The following is a 7,171-nucleotide window of genomic DNA, read 5'->3' as shown; positions in this document are numbered from 1 at the left end:
ATTTCCGCAAAAAAAGCATAGAGGGAGCATGGAAGAAGGATGAGCACAAAAGGCACGAGGGAAGGATTAAGAAAGGGAGAGAGATTTCTTTCGAGAGGGGATCATCCTCCATTTCTGGGAACAAGAGACATCATTCACAGGAAAGAGAAGGGAGAAGCCAGCCAGCCAAAGGAAAGGGAGAGACCCATTGGAGACACAAGGTTTGGAATAGCAAACGGATCTTCAAGAGGTAAGTAATGCCTTGCACTCCATGTTTTAGTGAGTTGGTTGCTTGTCCTTGAACATATCTCTGTTACGTTGTTGTTATGTTTGCATATGATTGTTGTTGAATACATTCCTAGTGTTGTGGATATTTGTATATGTCCATTGTTACCGAGCATCATCATCACCCTCCCCACATCCACTTCTACGGTCCTATTTCTCTCCTCCAAGCGAGTTCATCTACTCAACCAACGGTCAAACGAGATTCGATACACCTGTTTCCCTTTCTCAAGGGAGACCTCAAATTTCATCCCGAGTTGATCACAGCAGCCATAGACCGTAATGGACAACAAAACTATGCCCCGCGCCTCTGTCCATCTCCAATCATCAACAACGAACTTGAATCATTAAACTGAACACTCACTAGAAAAACACAACAGAAAGAAAAAATAACAAAACAGTATCTTCATCTTCACAGAACCATTCCATTTACCCATTGGAACCTCCATCCCAACTCACGCATAACACCATCCTCAACCTGCATTGCACAAAGCTACCGAGATAAGCACCAATCACTAAGAGCAATGACCAATTTCCAGCACCCACACACAAGCTCGTACTTTACCTTCACTGAACCAAAGCGAGAATTTGCCACTATGCCGTCCACCATCGCCTTCAACCATTCAACACCAATCTCCACTTTCATTCATTCTTGTCCAATCTAAGAAGAGGCACACGCAGCCACCTTCAGGCTCACCATCACGTTGTAGAACACTAGATTAAGGTAGTAGTGCGCAGGGGGAGAAGAGAAGAGTCTTCGTGCGATTCTCAATGGATTGGGCTGTGGCGAAGGGGACCACCACTGCACCGGTGGCAGCAGACCTCTTCAGTGTCGGGGAGCTCGCGCCCTTGGAGCGGCAGCATTGGCTCGGTGGACGGTTGTCGCCGCGTGGAAAGAAAAGGGGGGAACGGCCTGGTGCCTTGGCTGACGATGGCTCTGGCATCGCGCGTCGTTATTGGCGATGCCACAGACAACGGGTCACGGCTGTCGGTTTGAAGAAGTGGTGGTGCATGTGCGACGGAGGCAAACCCTTCCTTAGGTTGTCGTTTTTGAAGCGAGGAGAGAGAGAGAGGGCGGTGACGCCGTGGCCGATGGTGGCTCCGGCTGAGTAGTGTCGCCGGCGACGCCAAGGCGGGTAGGAGGCGGTGGCACGGTGACTGGTCGGACGAGAGCAGTGGCATGCGCGTGTGCAGGGAATGCAAACTTGGGATTCTTGCTCAGAGAAGAGACCTTGGGTCTCATGTGCTTTGAGTGAAACGTGCAAATGGGGACGAGGATAGGAAACCCCTAGGGAATTCTAGGTTAGGGAGCAGAAAGGAACCACCTGGGCCAGTGCTGGGCCGAGCCCCAAAAAATTAAAAAAGAGAAAGATATTCTTCCTTGCAACCCCCTGTTTTCCTTTTCACACCCCTTTCCGCTTGGGCTTAGGCCCAGTCCGTTATTGGAAATAAACTTGGTTTAAACACTCCTGTTCTCACTTCCACACCCCCTTTCAGCTTGGGTTTAGGCCCAGTCTGTTTATAAAAGGAAAAATGGTTTGGACACCCCATTTTCTCATTTAGGCACCCTATTTTTTATTTTTTTTATTTATTTGCCATTTTCTTTCATTTGTTTTGTTTCCTATTTATCTTATTTCATTTGTTTTTTTATTTTAAATATCTACCTATTTTAAAAAATATATATATAATAATACATATATATATATATATATATATATATAATAACAAAATATGTTTTAAAAGGTTAAGCACACGTGTGACCGCTCGCATCGTCCTTGAGTTAGAAACCTTTTCTCTTTCTTATAAAAAAATAACAAAAGTATATTTTAAAGGTTAAGCACATGTGTGACCGCTCGCGTCGTCCTTGTGCTAGAAACATTTTCTCTTTCTTATAAAAAAAATAATAACAAAAGTATGTTTTAAAGGTTAAGCACACGTGTGACCGCTCACGTCCTCCTTGTGCTAGAAACCTTTTCCCTTTCTTATAAAAAAATAAATAAAAGAAAACAAAAATATGTTTTAAAGGTTAAGCACACGTGTGACCGCTCGCGTCGTCCTTGTGCTTGAAACCTTTTCTTCTTTCTTAAATAAAAATTACAAAAATATGTTTTAATGGTTAAGCACACGTGTGACCGCTCGCGTCGTCCTTGTGCTAGAAACCTTTTCTCTTTCTTTTAATAAAAATAACAAAATATGTTTTAAAGGTTGAACACTCGTGTGATCGTCCGCATCATCCTAGTGTTCAATATCTTTCTCTCTTATTTAAATAATTAAATGAGGATATGGATGCTCCTACTATCATCTGCATCAGCCTATTACTATATCCTCAATATTAAAAAATTTAAATAATGGTATGAGTGCTCGTGTGACCGTACCGTCCGCGTCGGCCTAGTACTCATTACCTTCTTTTTCTCGAAAATATTAAAAAACATAAAATCTTCAAAAATTAAAAACATCTGTGTTTTCAAACAACAAACAATCTCTCACCCAGAACTACGTGATCCTTGATTCTCCATCAAAAGTGGAGATACGTAGGAGTAAGGCTAGTCCTTGTCAGGTTCACTTCCAAAAAATCCAAAATTATCCAAAATCATTCAAAACAAATTTTCAAACAATTTCCCATCAAATTTCTCAAACAGCTCCAAAAGAACTACGTAACCCTGATTTCTCATTTTGAGTGAAAATACGTAGGAGCAAGGTCAATCCTTGTCGGGCCCAAAAAACTAAAAAATATATTTTGTTTCTTTAGAGTTTTATTTTTGGGGATAGTTAAACATTTTGAAAACCACATCACATTCGCGTATTTAATTAAAGGTACTGCCTTAGGGCTGACGTCGTAGGGTGCTAATACCTTCCCTACACGTAACCGACTCCCGAACCCAGAATCTGATTTTCATGGACTGAGTCTTTCCTTATGGTTTTTCCGTAGTTTTCCATAATAAACTATGGTGGCGACTCCAAATCTTTTTTTCTAACTCGCGTTTCTTTTTTGGATCGTTGCGACAGTTTTCACGCACAACATAAGAGATAGATTGTAAATCATCAACAAAATTAGCCATGAACTATGTTTACTGCTTAAGTTGCTAAAATGATTCATATCACTGGTAGCAAGTGCAAGTCTTAAGTTTCTTGGCTCTACACTAAATTTTGGAAATGTTGCATCAATCTTCTTCCATCGTAGGGAATCAACTGGGTGTTGAAGAAGATTATTACACTTTCTTCCATCAAAGTGTCACTTAAGATTCTACGCATCTTCTTTAATGGAAAACAAAACTTTGGTTTAGAACTGTTTCATTATTGAAAATATGTTGGATCCATTTTTATGTTTTCGTGGAGATCTTTCTTTCCTTCAAATTTCAGAGCATTTGTCTTCTTCAAATAGCAATTTTCTCTCTTGGATTTGAAAGTGCGCAATCATGATAAGGACTCATTTATGTATCAATGAAGGTGCACTTTCAAATCCGAAGACGATAAAATGTGTTTTGGGGATACAAATGTGATGAAATCTTACTGAAAGGGAACCTTTCTGAAAACTTAAACCATGGTTCAAAACATGGTTAAGAAATATCAGTACTATTGCATAATTTGATCTAATACAGTCTAAATGTTTATCATATTTGGATTATTCATTCTTTAAGTTTTCCTAGAGTTATTTTTACGATCAGATTTCATGAAAAAATGATTAATTATGTGAAAAACAACTTCAGGAACCTTGAAAAATGAATCATCATATATACAAAATGACGTTGAATGATGGAACTAGCCAACGTCAATATATATTATGATGTCAAATTTTGGCATAAGCCGACATCATATACCTTAGAGGATTTAAAAAAGAAATCCATTTTTTCAAACCTAGGGTCAAAAATAAAACAAAACCAACCAACAAAAATACCTTAGAATAAAACATAGGCAAAAAATGAAATCCAAATTTGTTAACTTTTTTCTTTGGATTTCTATCATACCTTCAAGCTTTACAAAAACTTTTCATAATGATGAATCAATGACAAAGAAATGTCTTGGTTTTGTGAACTTGAAGAAGTTAATAGAAATTCAAAGAAAAAAAAGTTAACAAAATGATTGTTGGATATGAAAGCTCTATAAAAAAGAAAAGTTTAATGAATGGAGGTGTAGGGTTTTTCAAAGGATCTGAAACTTTATTTAAAGGGAAACTGTAGGGAAACAAAGGAGCATTTCATATTCATTTATTCTGGTATGGACGTCTATTGTTGCCTAAGTGGACGTTATATGTTAGACGTTATTAGCTAAATAACGTCAAATTGTGGTGCTAACAAACGTCTAAGATATTGAATTTATTTACAACAATGTCACCGGTCATTTTTAACGTTGGTTATTCAAAGATTGGACGTTGAACATGTGACGCTATACATACTAGTGCTAACTAAGTCGGTCTTTCATCTCTATAATTATTCTACTTGTATTTCTTTAGCACAAAAAGGGACACAAAATAATAATAGAAATATAAAGAAATTTTTTGTGGGATGAGGGGATAGGGGATAAGAAGATAACTTGTATCAAATGGGAAATATGATTAAATCAAAGGAAGATGATGGGTTGGACATAGGAGAAATATGAAAGTTCAATGCACATCTGTTGGCAAATGGGAGGATAGGAACATAAGAACAAGGATTGCAGAAGGATGTATCTAAATGTAGCTCATGGAGAAAAATAAGACTGCAAAACTCAACAACAGAAGGGTTGTGGTGGTGGAAAGATATATGCATCATATGTGGCTAGGGGGCTCTTTATAACTAGTTTGACAATAGTCTAATTTAGAGGGTAGGGAGAGGGAACATTGTAAAATTTTGGGAAGACAAATGGGTGTGAGATATACCTTTCAGGGATAGGTTCCTAAGACTATACTTAATCTCAATTTCTACGAAAAAATTGATATATCGGGTTGGGAAATTGAGAGATGGATCTTGGGAGTGGAAACTAATATGGAGGAGAGAAAGATTTATGTGGAAAAAATGTCAAGAACATTAGTTTTATAAACTTATTTATGTCCACCATTAGGAGAGGAAGAGAGGACAAATGTGTTTGAAAATTTAATGAGGTGGGATTATTTTCTATCAGCTTTGAATATAACACTCTGCAACATAACCTAATTGAGGAGAACGAGACATTATTCAAATAATTTTGGAGTGTGTAGGCTTTACCTTATGCACAATACTTTGGGTGGTGAGTGTTACTTGATAAGGTACCAACAAAGGATAAGTTAATAAGCAGGAGAGTGATTATAGTAATAGCATGTGTGAGTTATGTTATGGACAAAATGAAAATGTGCAACATCTATTCTTCTGGTGCACAATAGCACAGTGGGTTGAAATTTATGTGATAGCTAGGTGGGAGCTAGTTTAGTAAACTACATCAAACCTAAAACCCATTTTAAGCACTTAAATTTAATACATATAAATAAGAAACACTATAAAATATGGAAGAGTTTATGGATAGCAATCACATGGACCATATGGAATCATGGAAATAAGGTTATTTTCAGACTAGGCAAAATAGACATAGAAGAAATATTTAGCATGGCACAACTAAATACATGGCTATGGATGAAACATTAAAAACCCAAATTATCATTTTCATTCTCTGATTGGTAATGTCCTTTTATATGCTTAAAATCTTTGTGACAATGGTAATCAATTGAGGATTACACTATCCCAACGATGTACATTTTATTTTCCTTATTTATATGCCTAAAAAATCACTACAATTTTATACCTAAGGCTATTATTAATATGCGATACTTTATTGAGTTCTCATGCTTTGAGTAAGCTTTGATGGTGCTGAGACTATTTGTTAGGGATTACAATGAAAATTACATTCCACAAATGTGTATATGGTTATACATCAAATGCAGGTATCAGATCATTACTAGCAAATACAAAAGTGGTAAAGTATAGCAAGTGTTACAAGGTGACTGATTAAGATTGGTACTTAGGATACGTGAATTGGGTAACAACCTCTCAACAGGACACATGGAACAATGCATATTCAATGACTCAAAATCAATAGTGTTAATTTACTTTATATAGAGTTTGTGACAGATTCATTGAGTACATTTTAGATGTGAGGGAGTTGTATTTTGGTAAAAGTAACGTGGAAATCCATAGGTTTTGCCTTAAAATATAGATTTAGAAAAAATTGTTGATAAGTAGAGGATAAACTTTGTATATATTTTTTTGTAAAAGGGTTAGAGTATCGTAAGTATCCTACTATTAATATAACTAGCTAATAAGAAAATGGAGGAACAATTAATTTGTCTCATGGTCTCCATTTTTTTGGCTTTTTCTTTTCCTACAATGACTACGTTTTTCTTTAGGTATGTGTTTGTGGTGCTTTATATAATAAAGAAAAAAGGACTCTAATGGTTGGATTGGAAGTCAAGGGCAACTATATCCATAAAGAAAATTAATAAATTTAAATTAAATTAATTTTATCAATTAAATTAAATTTAGTGAGACTAATGAAATATATTTGACTAATAGGATTGACTTGTCTCAAACTTTGGCATGAGCTAAGTTATCACAACCTCTAACATGGGTTGAGTTGTCATGACCTTTGATCTAAGCCTGATTCGGTTTGACCTTCGGTGAAATCTCCCTTGACTAGGCTTTCAATTGTGACTGACTCAGCTCAACCTTTGACCTCGATAAACTTTGCTTAGCCTTCGGCACAAGTCAGCTTAACTTAACCTTCGGTTAGGACCGATTCGACTAAAGCTTCGACTCGAGCTAACTAATCTCGATCTTTGGTCTAGATCGACTCATCTCAACTTTCATATCTATCAAACTCAGCTCAATTCTTTATTTGGCCTGCCAAATCTCGACCTTTATATTAGGCTAAGCCAACTTAAATCGAACAAGGCCAACTAGGGTCG

This window comes from Vigna umbellata, chromosome 9, assembly GCF_029865625.1.
Source record: "Vigna umbellata cultivar VRB3 chromosome 9, Vumbellata_1.0, whole genome shotgun sequence".
Lineage (NCBI taxonomy): Eukaryota > Viridiplantae > Streptophyta > Magnoliopsida > Fabales > Fabaceae > Vigna > Vigna umbellata.
The sequence above is the reverse complement of the archived record's forward strand: the minus strand, read 5'-3'. Positions refer to the sequence as shown.